We start from the raw sequence: 21,908 nt of genomic DNA on the forward strand, positions 1-21,908 counted from the left end.
AAATGACGTTGGAATAGAAGCAGTAGAAAGCTGTTGGAAGATAAGTGATATTAAAAGTAAATAGTACAGCTGCTCAGAATTCTTACATCACTTTCAGTCACACAATGTGTAGGTAAATAAAAAATAATAATAAATTAAAAAAATTTTCTGATGTATAAAAATTTAAGGATAATTTTCTGCTCAAATCATTACGATTATTAATTCTGAGCTATGGTTTACCATATTTTTCTGTTAGATTCTTTTCCTTTATTTATATGTAAAGACAGTGATTGTATTTTTAATTATTTGTGAAAGTAGATAAAAACATAATGTTGTCTGGATATTTTTTTCTGTTGTTATTGTTTGTGGATGAATGCTCAGTTAAAACCTGCAAGAAATGAAAAATTCCTGAGTTTTCCAATTAACACATCTTGGCACTCATATGAGTCCATTAATTCATTAGATATGTTAAAACTGTCAAAGTGAAATCTGAAAAGCCATATTTTTCAATGGGTAATTCCAGTCATGCCACCTGTTCTATATGATTTTGCAAATATATGCCATCAAAAGTCAATGCTATTTATAAAACACTTGGTGTAAAAATGTAAGATACTAGAGTAATCCAAGCGGGAATCCCCATTATCCAAGAGGAAATGGTTAGTGACCTGCTACACCACCTAGACGTATACAAGTCTATGGGGCTGGATGAAATACACCCAAGGGTACTGAAGGAGCTGGTGGAAGTGCTCACCAAACCACTTTCCATCATCTACCAGCAGTCCTGGCTAACCAGGGAGGTCTCAGTTGACTAAAAGTTAGCAAATGTGATGCCCATCTACAAGAAGGGTCAGAAGGAGGATCTGGGGAATTACAGGCTTGTCAGCCTGACCTCAGTGCCAGGGAAGGTTATGGAGCAGATCATTCTGAGTGCCATCACACGGCACATACAGGACAACCAGGGGATCAGGCCTAGTCAGCATGGGTTTATGAAAGGCAGGTCCTGCTTGACTAACCTGATGTCCTTCTATGACAAGGTGACCCACTTAGTGGATGAGGGAAAGGCTGTGGATGTTGTCTACCTGGACTTTAGTAAAGCCTTTGACGCTGTTTCCCATAGCATTCTCCTGGAGAAAGTAACTGCTCATGACGGGTGAACTCTTCACTAGGTAAAAAAACTGGCTGGATGGCCAGGTCCAAAGAGTTGTGGTGAATGGAGTTAAATCCATTTGGTGGCCGGTCACAAGTGCTGTTCCCCAGGGCTCAGTACTGTGTCCAGTTCTATTTAATATCTTTATCAACGATCTGGATGAGGGGATTGAGCGCACCCTCAGTAAGTTTGCAGATGACACCAAGCTGGGCAAGAGTGTTGATCTGCTGGAGGGTAGAAATGCTCTACAGAGGCATCTGGACAGGCTGGATCAATGGGCCGGAGCGAACTGTATGAGGTTCAACAAGGCTAAGTGCCAGGTCCTGCACTTGGGTCACAACAACCCCATGCAATGCTACAGGCTTGGGCAAGAGTGCCTGGAAAGCTGCCCAGCGGAAAAGGACCTGGGAATGCTGGTCAACAGGCAGCTGAGTATGAGCCAGCAGTGTGCCCAGGTGGCCAAGAAGGCCAATGGCATCCTGGCTTATATCAGGAATATTGTGGCCAGCAGGACCAGGGAGGTGATAGTGCCCCTGTACTCAGCACTGGTGAGGCCGCATCTTGAATACTGTATTCAGTTTTGTGTCCCGCACTACAGGAAGGCCATTGAGGTGCTGGAGCATGTCCAAAGAAGGGCAACAAAGTTGGTGAAGGGTCTAGAACACAAGTCTTCTGAGGAGCGGCTGAGGGAGCTGGGGTTGTTTAGCCTGGAGGAGTCTGAGGGGAGACCTTATCGCTCTCTACAACTACCTGAAAGGAGGTTGTAGCCAGGTGGGGGTCGGTCTCTTCTCCCTAGTAATAAGCGATAGGACAAAAGGAAACGGCCTCAAGTTGCGCCGGGGCAGGTTTAGGTTGGATATTAGGAAAAACTTCTTCACTGAGAGGGTAGTTAGGCACTGGAACAGGCTGCCCAGGGAAGTGGTTGAGTCCCCATCCTTGGAGGTATTTAAAAGACATGTAGATGTGGTGCTTAAGGACATGGTTTAGTGGTGACCTTGGCAGTGCTAGGTTAGTTGTTGGCCTTGATGATCTTAAAGGTCTTTTCCAACTTGAATGATTCTATGATTCTAGAAAAAAGCCCAGATTTTTGGAGCTAAAATCTGTATTTCATAATGTTATTTTTTGTTTGAATATTTTGTTTACTTTGTAATTCTCTCTTTGACAGCCCCATTGTGTACATTCATCTCAACAATTCTCTAAATAGGCTTTTTCAAATACTTATTTTATATACACACATACATTTTTGGTGTTACCTTGATTTATTTATCTCCTATATCTTTTGCATTTAATAGATACAAACCAGTGCTTACCATTTTCCCCAAATTTTCCTGAATGCTATGTGTTTTATATTTTATAGTCTTCCATTGAATGTATTACATTTTTCAAAAGTTCCAAAGAGTGTGTCTGAGATATGAGAACTGACAGTGATAACTCTATACTATTGAGCTGAATTCTCCGCTTCTTGACAATTCCTTCATAAAAGTACAAAAAGCTCTAGGCCCATCCCCTCCAAAGAAAAATTAGTTTAGAAATTGTACAGAGCACAGGAAACAGGTGATGTTCAGATGTGCAGTAGACTAGAGAATTAGGACAAAAGTTCCTAACCTGTAAAGATTACAGTTTAATGCTGCAGTTTCACGAAGAATTAAAGATCTATGAAAAGCTACATTTTTTTTCTTTAGAATTATTTCTGAGTGCTAACATCCATTTTTACATTGTAACTTGAATGATCAGCTTCTTTAAATAAGAAGTTTTGTGTAACATGGAGATAAACTGAACAGGTCAATATTATAGTTCTCTTACCCAACCAGATAAACGCTACAGAAACAATCCTTAGCTAGTGGTGGTCTATACCTAAAAGAGATCTGTCCCATAATGTCAGCTGTCATGCTGTAAATCCAGATTCAATGATATTCAGGAAATATAAGCTATGTCCCTGGGAAAAGGGGCTGAAGAGGTTTTTTTCTGCTCCTTTGACTTATAGGCTGAGAGATTTCATTCATTATATTTGCATCAATACTTTTTGCTGCTGGTTGACTATCATTTGCAAATTAAGAGATCATTGTTGAAAGTATTAGGGAGACTGGAGCTTTTTGAAAGGGATTTTTAAATTAAGTAACATCTAAAAATATGTAAATGACAATGTTTCATATTTCCTTCTCTCATGCTACTCTTTCCTTTCTGGTGTGTCTCACAATACAACAGATGTTTTGCATAATCATGCTACAAAGAATAAATACATGAAAAAAAAAAAAAACCAAACCCCAGCTTTTCTACATTTTTCTCCAGCAGGCATTCTAATTGCTTTCGTGAGGCACTAATTTAAAATGAGCCTTTTTTCAGCATTAGATATGTTTTGTTTTGTTTTTTTTTCTTGATATTCTTAGCAGACTAATGGACAGCTATGCTCTTCTAAGCCCCTCTTCAGCTGACATTTAAAGTACAGGCAATTCCTATTTATGTCAACTACCATTGCCGGCCGCATGGGAATAAATGAGAGACACTTGTTATTAGGCAGAATGAGTTATGCTGCTGCTAATACTTGTAAGCTGCAGTGCAGAAGACTCTTAGCCTCTTCTCGGTGAATGTAGAAAACAATTTCTTATCAGCATTGAGTATAACACCATAGGAAAGAAGGCATTAGGAAAAGTAGCCGCATTGGGTTTCAAATACTAAAGACAGCTAAGTCTATTGGCTTTTGGGATACCAGTAGAATAGTCACTAAGATATTTATGATGTTTGAAATTATATCTCATTTTCAGGCATTTATATTAATGAATTATAGAGATATCTGTTTAGTCTGTACATCATATGTAGGAATGACACAGTATAACAACCTAAAATACAGATGTTTTGGAATGCTAGAATATTAATGCGATAAAGAGGGTTTTATCTAATTAGAAAATCAGAAAGGAGTTATAATTGTCTTTAATTTTTTCCTTTTGTAGGTCAGGAAAATAAAAATAGAGTCATGGGTTGACTTCTAAGAAAGGGCTGGTCTTTTCTGTACAAAGGAGTAACAATTTTCAATTATTTTTTTTCTGTATCATGCATGTCTGTACACCAGATCCAATAACAATGTATAGGTAACTAGCACTCACTTTCACCACACTAATGTAATGTGTCTTTCATAAAACACAATAAGCATCAATAGGCTGAATGCCAATGACCTGTGTTTAATGGGGATGATCCCATAGAGCTTACACAAGATATTTGTGCCATGACGAACACAGGAGGAGAAGGTAACATAAGTCCAGTCCTAGCTGTCAGAACTGGGCAAAGCCGATTGAGGTACATTTTGTACCAACAGTCTTGTGGTCTTTAACAAGCAGGTCACACCAAGAAGATCTTATGGCTTCTTCTCCACAACCTCTGCTTCTGACTGTGTGAGCCAGGATCTATACACAATACTTAGTGGATAGTACAGCCTTCTCCAGGTTTTAATTATCTCCTGTGGGTCCAGTCCCACAGGAAATGAAACCTGCAAATAAATTTATATGAAAAGCTTCCCTAGAAACATTATGGGAACAAGGCAGGTGTTTTTAAAAACAAGCTCACATTTTTTCCTACCTGTCTTTAACTGGAGCTAGAGAAAATGATGAACAACAGCACTAGATAATTATCAGATTAATTCAACTAGTAAAAGTTACAGTTTATCATGTTTCTTTTATGCCTGGGTGATAGGGAGATTCATAGATCAATGTATCAATAGACAGATAATGCATCACTGAATGATGGAAAGTTTGGCAGGAAGCAAGACTAGGAGAAAATGAAATTACCATTTATAAGTATTAGAGTTACTGATTTTATTTTGTACAAGGGAGGCAGATTAATGTTACTATTGAAGTCAGATAGGAGTTTACCTTCTTCATTTCATATTTCGTAACAAAACAATGTAGTACCATTTTTTTTCCAAGCAAATATGATTTTGCTATTAGGAGGACCCCAGCTGCATGCTGACCCAGCAGTGCAGGGGCTCAGCCTCACCGTGGCCTGAGCTGGGTGTTGCCGGTTTAAGGCCTGAGCTGCGGCCAGCAACTGCTGGCTCTCCTGCTCCAGCTTCAGCTCTGAGGGTGACAGAGGGTGACATCGCTCCCCACCTCAGTCATTGCCTGACAAGCCATAGCCTTTGTGTGCATGGGGGCAGGGGTCCTAGGGGGATGTCACACCGGACAAAATGAGTAGATGCTAGGAAGAGATTTTTTGTTTGATTTGGTTTAGTTTTGGTATAACATTTAAAACCCTTGTATTCTTGAGGCTTGTTTGCACTAATTTGGACCATGAGTGTTAGTCTTACTAACTGGACCAGCAATATCCTTTTACTGTATTTTGATGAGACTACTAAAACACTAATTGGACTAACAAAAAATTCTTATCTTCATATATATGATTTGTTCTCTTTTGCCCATAACATGATTCTGAGTGTGATGCATCCAATAAAACTGAAAACCATGAAAGAAAAAAAAAAAGAAAACTAATAAGATATGCATTTTGGCCATTATTATGTTGTTAGCAGCTATCATTCTAGCTATTGTCAACATACGTTTAGAGGAAATAAGAAACTTCAGGGTAGAAGAACTGTTAAAATTCTTCATAATAGCCATGTTCCCTAGATGTAGTGTGTTAGCATAAGATTAATGTTGGAGTGCAAATTATCCTTCATCTATCTAGTATAATATTTATTTATGGTCAAATCAAATGTTTAATCCAACTTGGGCTTCATATTTATATTTTGTGTATAAATCAATTATTTCTTTTCTTTCTGCCTGAGGATTTTCTCACTTTCAGCGTTTAATCAAACAAAGATCAATTGTATGCAGCCAGCATCTGCAAACATATAATGGTATTTTCTACCATAGGCAGGGGGCCTGAAGCAGTCAGGCATTACCTGTATTAGTAAGAGTTGACACAAACTACTGATTCTCACTCATTTTATACTCCCTGCTGAAAAGCTGTTATGTAACTTCCTACATCAGCAGTTCTCAATGAATCATAACAAGTATATTCAGCTACCTATGACAACAGTAACTACAAGGATTGTGGTGACTGCTACTTTCTTAGTAGCAAAGTAGGGAGTTAGAGCAAGCAAGTCCTTGCTTATTTCTCAACTTAGTAGGCAATAAAATAACTTCATGAAGACCAAGAGATCGTAGAAGTAACATGAAGATACAGGGCCCAGTCAAATATGAATTATGTTTTATTGAATTATGTTGAATTATGTTTGAATTGTGTTTTATTTTCCCATTCTTTTGTATATCAGACAATACACATGCAAATTTACACAATAGTGTTATTTTAATAGATGATACTGCTTAAACCCCCAAACTTATGATTTTTTTACTGAGAAAATTGTGGGATGACACTATAGCCTTCTTTGTAACCTCAAAAACCCACGTTTTCTTAATTCTGCTGAATTAATTTCTTCCAAAATAACCAACTGCATTGATTCAAAATTTAATATGTAAGTGGTAGTTGCCTGCATCTACAGACCAGTCTAAAAATAATTTAAAATTGTTACAAGTAACTTACTGAGGTACTAAATAGGAAGTTCTTTCCACTTTTTTTTTTTTTTTTCTCTAAAGTGAGTCTTTATTGGTTGTGTTTTCCAGGTCTTTTGAATAGTGATATAAAATTATTTTTTAGTGAAAATTCTAATATTAGGTTGTCCAAATTAGCTGATTGCAATTTGTTGTCACTAGAGGCACTGTTACAACAAAATATTATTAGTAAAGGTGGAGAACCACAAATTTAAAAAGTAATGTAGGCCTGCCTTAAAATAAATGTAGACTTTTTTTTCGTTAACAGCCTATAGCCTGGATCTCTTGAAGCATCTCTTTTACATGCTATAGTATAGCTTATAGAAGAGGAAAAAATTGTAATCAACAGAAAAGCATATGAAAATATGCTTTATTTCTAACTTTCAGAACAGATGAAACAACTACACTGATATTTCTGGATAATACTTGGAAATTGTAAACAACACACTGTGCAAACACATCAGAATCTAACCAGGCTCTTAGTCATCATGTTCACATTGCATGTGTGTTCCAGTTCAGACTGAAGTTTTTCAAAGGAGATGGTCACTTATTCACTAAATTATACCAAATTGTGTAACAGCGGTATACTCAATTCTGAGATGAAGGAGTGTGGTGCATGCTGCTACTGGAAATGAAACAAACAGCTGTTTAATGAGGGTTTGTTTTGCAGCACCTGTTTCTGAATCCTCAAAGTAAATGGAAAAATTGGACTAATGGTTTTGTTTATCAACCACTTTTCAGTTGTTTGTGTCTGTTCTGAAGATAATGAACTTCTAAGGGACTGATGCGACTATAAGGCATGATAGCACAGCTACAAAGTATATGTTAAAAAAAATGGGAAAAAGTGTCTTATTTGAGTTTTTTTTTGGTTTAGATCACCTCCCACATAAAGCATTTTACTTGAAAATTATCCACCTTTTCAGAGTTAATATACTTTGATAGAAGATAATAGCTGTTTGCAAATAACTCTACCAACTACACTATCATAAATTAACAACAACAGCAATAAAGTAATTAGTAGCTTTGTTGTAAAGCATCAAAAGCAGGTGGAGACTTTCTCCCTGGGTTATATAACCCTATTTTGCCTGCTAATAAACACCTGATGTTCCTCAACTACCCCAATTCACGCTGTAAAGCCAGAAAAAGCCAGAATAAAGATGACTAATGAAACTGAACCTTGCAGCAAGACCTCCACAGTCTGAGTAGGGCTTTTATTTATTTCTGTCTGTGGACAAGGAGAGTCGCTTCAGGTCTGCAAAAGTAGATCTAAGAGATCATCCAGCAGTTGCCTGTCTCTGACATGTTTGTAAGCAGATCAGAGACATTGCTGTCTTCTCCTTGGCTGTGAATGGAAGACCAATGCTACCTGTTCTACATGCCACAATGGTCCTGCCAACAGTCTTTTCCACTGAAGTGTTTTTCTTCCAGGTAACAGTCTTTTCCACTGAAGTATTTTTCTTCCAGGTATGAGGTTGGTGGGAAGATCTGAGTCACAAACATAGAATTGTAGGCAGATATGTACAATTATTTTACCTTTTTTTCTATCCCTAATGTGGAAAAGCTGTTGAGGTCAAACAATTCATGTCAACTATTCTAGTTTCTTTAATTTGGAGCATAACTGTCAATTCCCAGTAAATTTATTTTCAGTAGGATATAACCTGTAGTGAAAGCATCCCATATTATGTAGACGGTTTCCTTGGTTGAATAATATCAGTGTTTTTGTAAGGATGTATTTTAATTGTTGTTGTTTGTTTGCTTTTACTGAATGTTTTTTATGTCTAAAATGCAAAGTCAATGCAACTAGTGCAAACTGATGTGTGACTTGCTCTAAGGAAGAATTGATGTCCAGGAGGGTTTTCCATTTTCTATTACCTTGAATCAGGCCCCAGTTGGACACTTCTAGAATAAGATTTCAGAAGTGTTTGACTGTTTGCTATTGGCATAAATTTTTTCCCTTTAACCTTAACAGTCCCGTACCATTTAGTTTGATGAGAATATATGTGGGTCAAAAATTTCAGTTTATAATTATTCATTTTCAGCTCTTAAATAGTTTTGAAAATACCATTATTACAATTGCTTTAAAATTCATGCTCTTTCAAATACAGAGAGAATCTTGCAGCAGATATGCCTGATTCCTTTTAGAACTTTAAGGAATATAGTGGCAAGAGTTATTTTCTACACAAAAATATCTGACTTAATGATGGGTGACTCATATTCATTCCAAAATAACATAATAAATGTTTATAGGAGTTAATGTTACTTTGAGCTGCTGCAAGTAGTTGCAGACCATTCACTGATTAAATTTATAAATAAAACAAAGCAAAAATCCCAAATGTTATTTTTTTTTTTCCTTTTGGATCAGATGTTATATAACAATCTAGGATTCAAGAATATACACCTATGCTGATTTTCAGTACAATTAGGAATATTATATGCAGTCTACTTACTGAAACAGTCATACTATAACTGTGTTAAGTGATTGAGCTTTTCAGTTTTAATGGAATGGTATCACTTATTACAGGGCTGTCAGGGGGAAAAAGAATGAAGAAACAGAAATAACAATTTTAGAAAGAAAATGGCAAACAAAAAATAGTGAAATAATACTTTTTTTTCTAGGTTTTCCCCTTTTTCTATCTTATATTCCTGTTCTCCTTCTCTTTTTCTCATAGAAGATCATGAGAAGACTTTATAAAAAGCTAAGAAAATCTAAAAACATAATTTAAAAAAAATTATGTTGGTTTTCTTTACATTTCCATTTGCTAACTTTCTGTTCATTTTTTTCCTGTGTGTTTTTTTCTTTTTTTCTTGAATCTCTGAAAAGTATTCAAAACTTCTTCTGGAAAAGCAGTTAGAATTGATCATCCACCTTCATTCAGAATCTTTCATGCTTACTTTCTTAATAGAGAAAAAGCAGCACAATTGACACAAATATTTTCTTTGAAAAATTATGTTTAAATAATATATGAAATCATAAAAATCTGTGCATTAGTTAACATCTGAGTGACAAAACTCTGGAAGTATAACGCCCAGAATAGGAAATTCTATACACAAAATTTGGTGAGGTATTTTTTCAAATATTATAAATACACACAACTAACAGAAGTGCATTTATTGTTTCATTCTCTTTTATAATTTTCCTCTTGTTATTTACATGTATTTTTCTGTGTATAACACAGTATTATAATAAACCAAAGAACAAACCAGCTATAAAAATGCATATGAACATACGTGTAGATGAGCTATCCTTTTTTTTTAATCACTTGTATGAAAGTAGTATTGTTAATACAGTGAAAAAATTGTAATTATTCCAGTGTAAAACTTTCAGTTGTATATTTACAACATGGGGGTGGGGTGGAGGTGGGAAGCATTTCCAGCAGAGTCCTCTAATAATAGTTTACTTTTCCAGTCACGGGTTGCTGTTCAGTAACATCTCTCTAAGGGAAAAACAGGTTTCACAATGTGCTGGGAATGTCATCCTATGCTGTTCTGATTGATCAACCTTTTTCCTCCTTGACGAGTTCAAAAGTTTGATAACATTAATTATTTAAAATTCTGAAGTTCTCAGTGAACTATTATCATCCTTTACTGTTATATTAAATGTACAGAATGAATGACAGTGGAAGTAATAGGAAAATCTCAGGCTCAGAAAGGTTAAGTGACTTTCCTGAGGTCACATTGAGAATTTTTTTGACCTCTTGACTTGAAGAGCCATATTTAGTTCCTTCTCCAGCTTAATCCAATTAGCAGCTTGATCATCGGTTCAGCCCAAAGAACAATTGTTATCAGCCATCTGTTTTTGTCATGTAGTAGTTGAACCTGCCTTATATGCTCTGTGGCAGAATGACGTGAGGTTAGATGCATGTTTTTTGCAGTGCCCAGAACTTAAGGGAATAATAATGCTTCCCCACAGAAGAATGAAGTAGGCTGGTGCACTTGCATTTTACTATACCTGTCCCAGGCAAGTGCCTCAGCCTCCATATGATCTTCAGAAAGAGTCCTGAGTACCTGGATATTTTTTTCTCTCCCACTTCAGCAGGTATAAATATGGACATCAAAATGAACTGCTTTATGTTGGCCCTAAAATAAATGTGCTGTAGCAGTTGGCAGATCTTTGCTTTAAATATACCATCATGAGAACTTGTCAAAATATGGTGCTTCAATCAATTATGCATTAAATCAAACAATAAAGTGAGTAGTTCTAGGAATACATTTACTCCACGTGATTGGACATATTGGCTACTGAGTTGCAGCTTTTTTGCATTTTCCAAACACTGTCAAGAGATTACAATCAGGCTGGTATGGGGAGACTTGCTGTTAGTAAGGACCGTAGTAGCGCTTTGTTGCACTACTGTGTTCAGCTTATTTTCAAGTCATATGTCTGTCTCCAGTACAGAGTTTATTAAAAACACATCATCATTAACACAGTTATCTTTCTGTCTGAGGATACTGCAATACTGGAGTAGCATAAGGAATAAGAAAAACAATGTGTAAAAATATTGAGCTGAGCTCACCCAGGAGAAAACCTCTGCCTCTGAAGATGAAACTAACCTTTTTAAGAAAGAGGTAAATAAGCAGGTATTACAAAGAGTCCTTAATATCCAAAGCATGTTAAAATCTAGAATCATAGAATGGTTTGGGTTGCAAGGGACATTTAAAGATCATCTAGTCCAACCTCCTGCCATGGGCAGGGACATCATTCACCTTTATTAAATCACATTTATTAGATATTGGTGATTTGCATGTTCACAATGCAAACAAGGAATTTTCAAGTCTAAGAGCAAGAGAAAACAGGACATACTCAAAATATAGCATTTCTGACCAGGGATTCAATTACAGCTGGAATCTGCCTAACCACCATCTGAAGAAAGCAACTGAAAGCACCTGTTGTGTGCAACTGCAGTCAGTTGCTAGACGGCTAATGCAACTACAGCATAGGAGGGCAGCAATTAGGATGTGCTTTTACACATTGCATTTAAATGTGTATTTAATTATTGTATTTATATATATGTATATACAAATATATAAAATGTATATAATCGCATTTTAAGCTTTATATTTCCCAATGTTTATCAATGGACAGCCTAGCAATTTTGTGAGTTTGATGTTTGTCTGTAGTCACTTGGAATTGCTAAAGTTACTCTTAAGTAACAGAGACACTACTGACTGATCATTAGTAACAAATCTCTTAGACTGCTTAATCAATGGTTTCATTTATCTTATTTTTTTCTGGGCAAAAGTTGCATATAACAGCATAGTGTAATGAATATTCAAACACTTGAGTGATTTTGTTTTGTTGTTCAATAACCATGGATTATCACACAGGGGAGAGGATAAAATAACATGACAAGCAATGAACAATTAATGTCAGTGAAAGTCAGCATTGTTTTGTCATTGCATAAAATGCTCCAGATTTCCCCATTCTCTTTATATCACATGGCACTCCAAATTGATACAGTGCCGGTGTGACTTTAGGATGATTACAGTATAGGGAAATGGCTTGAAATACATACACTGGTAGAAATATGAGTTCCTCTGCAGTTAAAGCTTTGTCATGACTTCAGGGCACAGATTTCTCCTGAAATTTGGAAATGACTGGCTGCTTGCTGGCTGCTAAGGCCATTGCAAACTGGCTTAAATAAAGTATATTATGGGTATTATAGTTTAGACTGCAACCATTGCAACAAACAAGGCTGGGAGAAGAAACTTCCTGCACCCATACCACAAATGTCCAAGTCATTTTTCACTGTTTCAGAAAAAACTCTTGTTCATCAAAAGTAACATTACTATTGAAACACACTGAAGTATTACATGCTCTGCTTCACTGAAGCAAGATCCAACAGTGCTAGTAATTCACTGTATTCCAACTACAACTTTGATTCCTTCCATGAATAAATTATTAGAACTACCACTTTACGACAAAAAAATATTTTGCACTATGCCTAGTTCCAAAGCCTGAAGGAAGAAATCTTTTTGTAAAATCCTTTTCCACAGATGTTTCAAAATTAGATACTATTTAAAAATTTACTATCCTAATTACTGAGAAAAAATTCAATAGTTTTATTTTAGAATTAGTCTGGCCTGTTTCATCACATCATGTATGAGCTATTTGATGCTAAAAAGCTAATAACATTTACATTTAGGGGAAAATTCAAAAATTGGAGCTGGCATATTTATTAGGCTTAAATATTGGGGAAGTGACTTGTGTATGTATTCTGAAATATAATATCTGTGAGACATGGTTTAAAGTAATAGTACATAATCAATGCTTAGAATTGCACATATAAACATTAAGACCTGACCAAATTAATAACATAATACATTGGTTAAAAGTTGCATTTCATCGTGCAGTTCTAAATGTTTTAGCATTTTACCTTTTAAAAGTCAAATATAGTTCAACATTTACAGCTTCTCTTAGATAGATTTGTAATGGCTTTCAAATAATAATCATAAAAGACAGTTAATATGTTAGTGGGTTTTTCTTCCATTAAAATGAATACATTTTATCACTGCTACTGCACAACAATTTATACAAAAGACTGAAAAGTTGACAGATTATTTGGATGTATGTAGCAATATATAGGGCACAATTTTTTTTTTCATTAAGTTTATATTGATGGATTTGACCTTTCTAGGAAAAGTCACAGACATTAAAGAATCATTCCCGATACTTGTCTTGCAACAGCACATTGACTGTATAGTGCAAGCCTGGCATGAATGTCACTGTTAGAAAATATATGTCCTAACAATAATGAGCTCTATTGCTGTCAAAGGCAGTCACTTCAAATAAATTTAAACATACAGTTGTGTGTGTTTGTGAGTGTCTGCTTTCATTCATTTCATGACCTGCATTTAGTGTATTTGCTGTACAGAAAGACTTTGTATGTAGATATTATTTGGCACTGATTGATTACAAGCAAAGGAGAAGCAATACTGCTACTGTGACCAATGAAACCTAATAATCTTCATATTTACTTTAGGGTTTTATCATTAATATCTTCACAGGCATGTTGTTTCTATTAGATACCTAAGGGTCATCTATCTGATCTAAAATTGGAGAATTGTATAGATCGAACTCACATAAATTTCAAGGATTCCATATAACCATATATAAGTTGTAGTTTAATGTGCAATTTCTAATTGTTTTTCTTACTTAATCAATATCTTTCTGTCTGTATAGCTTTCCATTTAGTATCTTTTCTTATCCTTCTTTTCATTCATCAGGTGATTAGATGTATTGAGCAATCCTTAAATAATCTTTAATTAAACAGATTAACGAAATAACATGCAAGCATTCTGTAATAAATACCAGATTGCTTATGATTATAGCCCTAGCAGTAGACTTTAAAAGATGACCCATAGTGTTATGTTCAAAATCTTGTGTATGGGCAAAGAGGAAGCACACCTTATATAAATGAAAAATTTATTGTTTGTATAACTGAAATCTTAGCATTAATCTAATCATTATTAGTCTAGATCTAACATTTACAGGAAAAGAAAGGTTAATAATCCGGTTAAAACTTTTATACACATAATTTTTATTTTCTACCCCTTTTCCTGGTGTTATGCTCACCCTTCCTTTTCTCCTCTTGACCCTAAAGTTGGTGCTTTCATCCTGGTGTTGTCGGCAGGGGTGTTACAGTGAGTTGTCAACATCCGGAGTCCTTCAGTGGGGTGAGTATGATGTTCATGCTGATGGTGTTCTCTTCCTTACTCTAGGATCTAGTGGTCACCATTTTTATATGTTTATTATCCATACAAAGATAATAAAAGAAAAATAAATTAGCTGAAGACACTTGGTCATTTAGAGAAAGTGCTGTCAGAGCTAAACCAAGTAAAATAAAGCTGCAGGCAGATCAAGAAAAGTTCTGACAGAGCAAGCCTGATGAACCTCAGTCCTGAGGTAAATTCAGTATAGAGATTATGTCTTGTTTCTGGTAATGAAAATGCTGTATGACAGAACTACATGGTTATAATAGGCAGACAGTAGATGCCAGGGCTTAATTTTGGATAGATTTCTTTTTCAGAGGTGTGGGGTTCTTGTTTATTTGATTGTTTGGTTTGTTTTGTTTTGTTTTCCCTTGCTAAATCTGGAAAATTCCTTAGATTAATCAGATTACTTTCCCAACACCTAATATACCTGGATTTTTTTAACTGCATTCCACACTAACTCTCTTCGTTACAGTCACTGATAAACTACATTTGAAGTTAAATAAAACAAAAACAACAAAAAAAGGAGAAATACAGCCTTTAAATATTACCAGAATACATAGAAATATTTGGGTAATGTCATAGAGTTTTACAGGAGTTTAATTTCATTTAAGAGTTGGTTGTTTGGGGTTTTTTTTTACATTTTTGATAATTCTTAAATTAAGCTTAATAATTTGCATGATAATCTGACCAGTGAAATATTGTCATGGATACAAAGTGTCTTTCAACAAGTGATCTTTAAAACTGCATTCCTATTGTTTGTAAGCTTTATTAGAAGAGTATTCTTGCAGTCTGCATAGCTTCTATCCATGCCAAATTATTACAGAGGTGACTATAAAATTAAATGGATGACACAATACATTTCATTCTTGCTCTAGTAGTGGTATATGGCTTGCTTGTGTCAATGCTTTTTTAAGAAGTAAATTGCTATCTGGAGTGTCTTCTCAACATGTGAAGATTAATAAAACTAGGTAAGAGTATCTATAGTTTAATAACAGTATTCAGTTTATTGCACCATAGATTGCATTCACTGGAGAAAGAAACATATATTTAGTAGATGCCCTCAGGTAGAAATGTTCATCTGAAACCTGGCAGGTTTTAAAGTTTCAAGTATAGGAGTATTTACCACCACATAAATTATAATGTATTTGTTGCATACCCATAGTTTTCATGGCTGTTCTAGTCCAATATGAAATCATGCTTCTGATTTATATGTCATAATTTTCCTCCCTATTAATCCTCCCAAACATATTTTTTATTGTAAGCAATATTATTCTTACAGATGTTATTCATGATAGACTCCAGCTTTCATAAGATTATTTTACATGCTGCTTATCCTTTCCTTGTTTTGGAAAAAGTTCAGTGCTACGATGTGCAGAACTTCTAAATCTAAGGTATTGTTCTTTCATATCTATCTTCTCACTGGCTGCATCAAAATAAGGAAGTTTTCTCAGCCTAAAACATCAAACCCATGAAATACACCCTTATGGCCAGATTATGTCATTTCCTCTACAGAGAGTCACTAATTTAAGTACATCTTTCTGATATACTAATATCACTGCACGTTAATGACCAATCTCTGACACCACATACCTGATCCTGCCACCCTTTTACCCTGAGAAAAGGAGAATAAGGCTAAAGAAAGAGGAATCTCTCTCAGCAAACTCCATTCCCTCTTGGTGTGGATTACCAAGTGTGGAGTCTCCACTCCTCCATAAAACTCCATCAGGAATAAATAATTAAGAATATCTTTTTCCATTATGTTTTCCCACAGAACTGTATCTAGCATCTAAGAGAGATTCTGTTTACAATTACATTTAAATGAGTAACTGATGAGAAACAAAGGTGAGGGGAGGAATTAAAAAACAAAAAACAAAAAATCCCACAAGATCAACAACCAAACAAAAGAACCAAACACTGAATCTTGAAAGTTTTTCAGTTTAAACATAATGAAGTGTGTGCATGTGTTTAAGAACATGAAGGCAGGCATAGCTTTTTCTTTTGAGGCTGTCTACAGTCTGCCCCATACACTATAAATGCCTGGTTCTTATCCATTCATCAGAGTATGCTGCTGAATGCTCACTTTCAAAAGCGTCTCTTTTTTCTTTTTCTTTCTATTTCTTTTTTTCATGGAATAGCTCTTCTAGAAACATTTTCTTCTTAGGCCACTTGGCATTTCTTCTGATGAAGAAAGTACCTTCAGGCAAATGGCACACAAACTGAGATGCAAATCTCCCCCAGAGCCCTGTGCTTTGAGTTTGACATTGGCAGACATGGTTTGTATTCAAGACCTCTGAGACCTGTCTGTGGCCTTGAAGAAAACAAAGTACACTTCCCTCACGCATACCTTGTTTCTTACCTTTCACCAAACGCAAAATGTAAAGTCTTCTCCCTCTCATTCGATACTTGTCAATAACTTAGCACAGAAAACCTAAGAAGACAACAACAAATGTAGTGGGAGGGAAAGTATCAGGAGCAGGCAGAGGTTGGGCTGGGGTGATGGAGAGTGATGGTGATTTGAAAGGGAGGGAATGGTAGGGAAAGATACAAGTGCTGAGATCATGTTTGTTGCTTTCAGAGATCTGTTTTCTTACTAGAAATGAAAAGTGAGGCATCATGATTTTGCACAAGTTTTATTATTTTAGTAATTTACTTACACGTCAGTGTGATTTTTTTTTTTTTTTTAACGTGCCATCTCTCTCGCCACACTCATTCTCTCTCAAAAAAAGTTACATGGGACTGAAATTAACATCAGTTTGTACGCCCTCCTGTTGGTGCAGGACATCAGCTCTGGGTGCATCAACCAACAGTCAGCATCCAGTCAAAAGGTACACTGGCATATCACAATAAAGCTGTTCAGAATAAGGGGACATAAAAGTTCAGGACACAAACAGTCCATGACCATCCTTCCACTACTGGTGGATACACTGAGGCTTTCATGGGTTTGTATGATCTACCAGAGCAAAATCCCAAGCATGTGCCAGCAGAAGTGTGTTCTGTTCCTTCAGGCAATGATGCCAAGAATCATGCCAGAGGAAGACAGCCTAGTGTTTAGTATTTAGAGTAAAAGTTGCTCCAAAACTACTGGGTAGCCCTTTAAAATCCTTGGACATGTTAACAGTATCATCAAAGTCAGTGGGACTACTAATATATGATAGGTGTTTTGAACATTTACCAGCATTTAAGTAAAAAGCAATTCACTTTTTTAAAGGAGGCGGAAGTTACTCTTTATGGTGGTTGTTATAGTTTAGGCTGTTTTCTGTCAGCAAAACTTATCCTGCAAAGTAATTGTAATGACTTGTGATACCAATGTTTTGTATTGTCTGCAAAAAATTGTGTATGAAACAGAACTGTCATTGTGCCAGATAATTGATACCCTGATGTTATCTTTATTAGAGAAGTAAGACAACAAAGATTTATTTTGTTATTAGTCACGCAAAATTAGAACTCCGGAAGGATACCATATTGGTCTTGTTAAGATGTTCTAATGGGAACTTCAGAAAATTCTAAGATGCTTTTTATTAGGTTTTGAAAAACTTTGAAAAATTGAACATTTTGAAAAGAAAAATATATCATTTACCCTCACAGGTGGAGAAAGTGTGAGAATATGAGGGAAATAGAAAGTGTGAAAGTAATAAGAATGGAATTAGGAAATTAAGAAGATAGCAAAACACCAGGATATTTATTTCAAACATAATGTTGGAATTTAAATGCTTTAACTTCTGGCCGCTCTTCATTTATCCTTTTGTGTTTTATCTGAGAAATTCCTGTGGACAACTATGTAAGAGTGACAGACGATGCCAAGCAAGTCTAATTTCTAAAAGTAGAAAAGTACATTTTTGTAAGCAATATGCTATATAGTATTCAATAAAATGTAATGAAACCTTTCCTGTGTAACTTGACAAAACTATCCTGGTGAATAATTATTATTATCTTACATCTCCTAGATGTACTCATGTAGGTCCTGACATCCCAAAAGACAACATTGTGCATGTATCACAGCTTATTGTAAAATGTATTGAAACAACAATAATGCATTTTTTCTTTGTACTGGATCTCAACACTAGTACTATGGGTTTGCACTACTGCTATACATTGTATTTGATTATTAATACATAGATGTTTGTAGATGTTTTTTACCCTTCTTAGGGGATGTTTGAACATGGGAGTTGTTGCTTTTTGTGAGGGTACAGTGCTTAGTACTAGGATTTTTAAGTTCTACCACACTGCAAATTATGGTGTCAACACCTAAGTATAGAAAAAAGGTTATTGAAAGTTGTTCCAGAACAATTTTGGTTTCATTCCTTCTAAAACTAACTGAAATTGTACTACTCCAGACTGTTCATCTATCCCCAAAAATGCATTGTCTGGAAATCTCGACCAAAAGTTGTGTGTCTAGAAATCACTGCTGCAGACACAGAAATGGTCACATAAGTCAGCCTTTTTTACAGTCAGGAGATGTTTTTCATGTAGTTTTAAGACAATCAATAATGATGGATCATGTATACTCCAGGTAGCCCAATGGGGTCACAGGCCAGCTGGGTATGGGAATTCAGCAAAACAGAGGTTCACGGAGTCTCTCCCGGACCAGCTGGAGATGATGTTGCAGCGATCACTTCAACAGACTCCTGCCATCATCCAAACTCCTGTTCTAAAGATTTGATTCCAAACGTGAACACCCCTATCCAAAGAATGACAAAAAAAAAAAAAAAAAAAAAAATTAAGCACTATTTCCATGAGTGTCTAAGCAACACAGTCCTAGAAGGCCTAGACCTCTCCAGGGCTAATGGTGCAAGATCCTTTTTCTCTGCTGAAGGTTAACATTTATGCAATACATTGTATCTGACTGGCATTATCCATGTAGCACTCTTTAGGAAATTTATCTCTGTGTGTAAACTTTGTACTCCTTTTTTCTTTTTCTGTACTAAGTTCAGCCACAGTTTTTCCCAGTATGTTTTCTTGGCTTATACATGATATTGCTGTTTCTGATGCTTTGACCATGTTTAGATGTATTGTTTTACAAAATGCTGGTACAGTACATACATTTCTGTAGCTATCGAGTATTCTCCTGTTATGTTTTTATGTCTTACTGAAATTACATCCCTTAATTTTTAAACCATATGAACTTAAGAATAAAAATATTCCTTTGAAGGCCAAAGGTGCTCCAAGGGGCCAAAGGCTTGTCTAAGCATGAAACTAAATCTGTGTCTTCAGTAATGACCTCATCTTCATACAGTTAGCAGATGTGTGATGTAATCAAGATAATATCTCCAGTTTTTATTCTAAGTATTCTTTTCTCACTGTTGATTGGATATTAGATTTGTGGGTTCAGTAATAACTCTGGGCATGAGGTAAATGAGATAGATGATGCAGTGAGCAACTATTTTAGTTTAATAAAATCACAAGCATTTGCAGATCCATTCCAGACTTCCTGTATTCATAGCTATCACAATAATAAGGTACAGTTAAAGGTATAGCACTGAATAATTCAGGCTGCAACTTTCTAATGGTTTCTGCTTTCCCTTTTTATTTCTTCTCTGCATCATTTCATGACTACTGTATTTTTTCTCCTTTTCCCCATTATCTCTCTCTTCTCTCCTATGATTACTTTCATCCTTGTTGCTCTCCCTCAGTACCTCAGACTATTAAAATATGTGGGCATATTTTAATATATTTTTATATTCAGTGTTTTACATACTCAATAGAATGTTTATCATGCAAAACAAGATATAGACCTAATGTATTTTTTTCAGTGTCAAAAGCTCATACTGTATAAGTGTTGTTAAGCTTTTGTCTATCCTTTGTCAACTATCCTTACTAGTTATAAGTTGAAGAATATTTAATTTATTTCTGTACTATTCCTCTTTAATCCATTTGTTTTCTCACAGAGTCATGATGCTGGACAGATACTTGAGGTGTTTCTGTGTTAAAAGTAAATAATAAACTCTACTTAGGAATAATCCTGTAACATAAATGGCATATGTCAATGTTAATGAAGAGCTATCAAATAGATCATTGAAATAACAACAACAAGCAACAGCAGTTTAGCTGCATATAAAATAAGCAAAAGGGGAAAAAAAATCCTTCTGCAGAAAACATATCTAACAAACAGTTCTTTTAAGTATTGTGGAATCTCAGACATTCCATGGAAATCTCACTGTCAGTTTATGTTCGATATAAACCCTTTAAGCATCTACATTTGACAATTTAGAAAAAATTTAATATTTTGTATTTTAAAATCTGACAGTGTTATTCAGACTTGGTTTTCCTCCATATTCTTGCCAATATTCAGTTACTTAGAGATATTTATGACCTGGAAATAGTGTCTACTTTCTATTACGTATCCTGTACTATTACTTTTAGATCCTGCCCTTGCAGATATTCCATCAGTTTCTCTAGCTCTCTTAGAACTTTATCAAGACTTCAAGTCTGAGAAATTGAAACATCCAAACTAGAACTGATAGAATTGCATAGCAAAATATAACTGCCTTCAAAACAGATCAGTACAACCTTTACCATAGGATTCTCAATTCATGCTCTACTGGAAATAAAATGAGCAAAGAAAGGAGTGTTTCTTATTGAGTTCCTCAAGTTTCCACTGACAACACTGTAGGAGTAAAATGCTATGAAAATGTCATCATGTATGTTGTGATAAACACACTTTTTTTATAGATGACAATTTGACAGAAAATAACAACATTCTTCATTATACTTAGGACCCTAGCCCACATCAGAACTCTGTACTCTCTAAGCAAGTAGTCTTTCAACTGAGTAAATGCACAGCTTTACTAAATTATTAATGAGCAAACAAATCAGGATGAGCTTTTCATTGTTTATTTTAGTCATTTTGTATGACTGAAATTATTACCACAGAGACAGAAAGATTATAATAGAAAGCTACAAATATTCCTATACATTCCACATACATCTTCTGTGGGATTCTCATACTTCATTAGTTCTCCTGTCTTTAATGATCATTGCTAATCTGTGCAATGGACAAGTAGAAGACTAACATGGACCAGCAGTCTGTACTTCTCTCAAGTAGATTTAGTAACAGCCTATAAATACTTTATATGCAAATCACAGACCTTAAATCTTATATTGATGTAATTAATGAGCATAAGTGTACTGCAATCATGACCGTGTTTCCAAGGAAATGGTTTGCTAGAAAGATAAGTCAGACTCACACAGCTACCATCCCCCACGACTCTGAATGATCTTATAGTGTAAAACAGTTGTCTGTCATTTGTCCTTATCTTTTTTAGACTTGCTCTTTTTAGTGTCTGTGGTATTAGAGCTAACCTATGCTTGTAACTGAGGGACAATATGGATAAGCACAGTTCTAACTGACCAAAATTCAGCTAGTTCAGATAGATTTTTGAGATGTCTGACCTGCTGTTCCAGTTTACCTCACTTGCTTCTCAAAGCTCTTCTTGCTCCACTTGGCTAGGAAAAGGCCTATTACCCTAGTATAGCCAAGGATTTTGTTATACTGGGAAGCACCATTACATTTCTAGTGAAACTTGCTTCAGGTAAGC

The 21,908-nt window shown here is 35.4% G+C and overlaps 1 long non-coding RNA gene across 1 annotated transcript; it reads left to right on the forward strand.

Moving 5' to 3' along the window:
- Positions 1 to 7,777: 7,777 nt before the first annotated feature.
- Positions 7,778 to 20,683, forward strand: LOC148053438 (uncharacterized). Its single transcript, XR_015708616.1, has 3 exons — positions 7,778 to 8,091; positions 14,262 to 14,334; positions 18,884 to 20,683. It is a non-coding gene; the product is annotated as an uncharacterized LOC148053438 (long non-coding RNA).
- The last annotated feature ends 1,225 nt before the right edge of the window (positions 20,684 to 21,908 follow it).

The sequence above is a fragment of the Nipponia nippon genome, unplaced genomic scaffold (assembly GCF_047370975.1).
Source record: "Nipponia nippon isolate SJK-2023a ecotype South Korea unplaced genomic scaffold, ASM4737097v1 scaffold_4, whole genome shotgun sequence".
Taxonomy (NCBI): Eukaryota; Metazoa; Chordata; class Aves; order Pelecaniformes; family Threskiornithidae; genus Nipponia; species Nipponia nippon.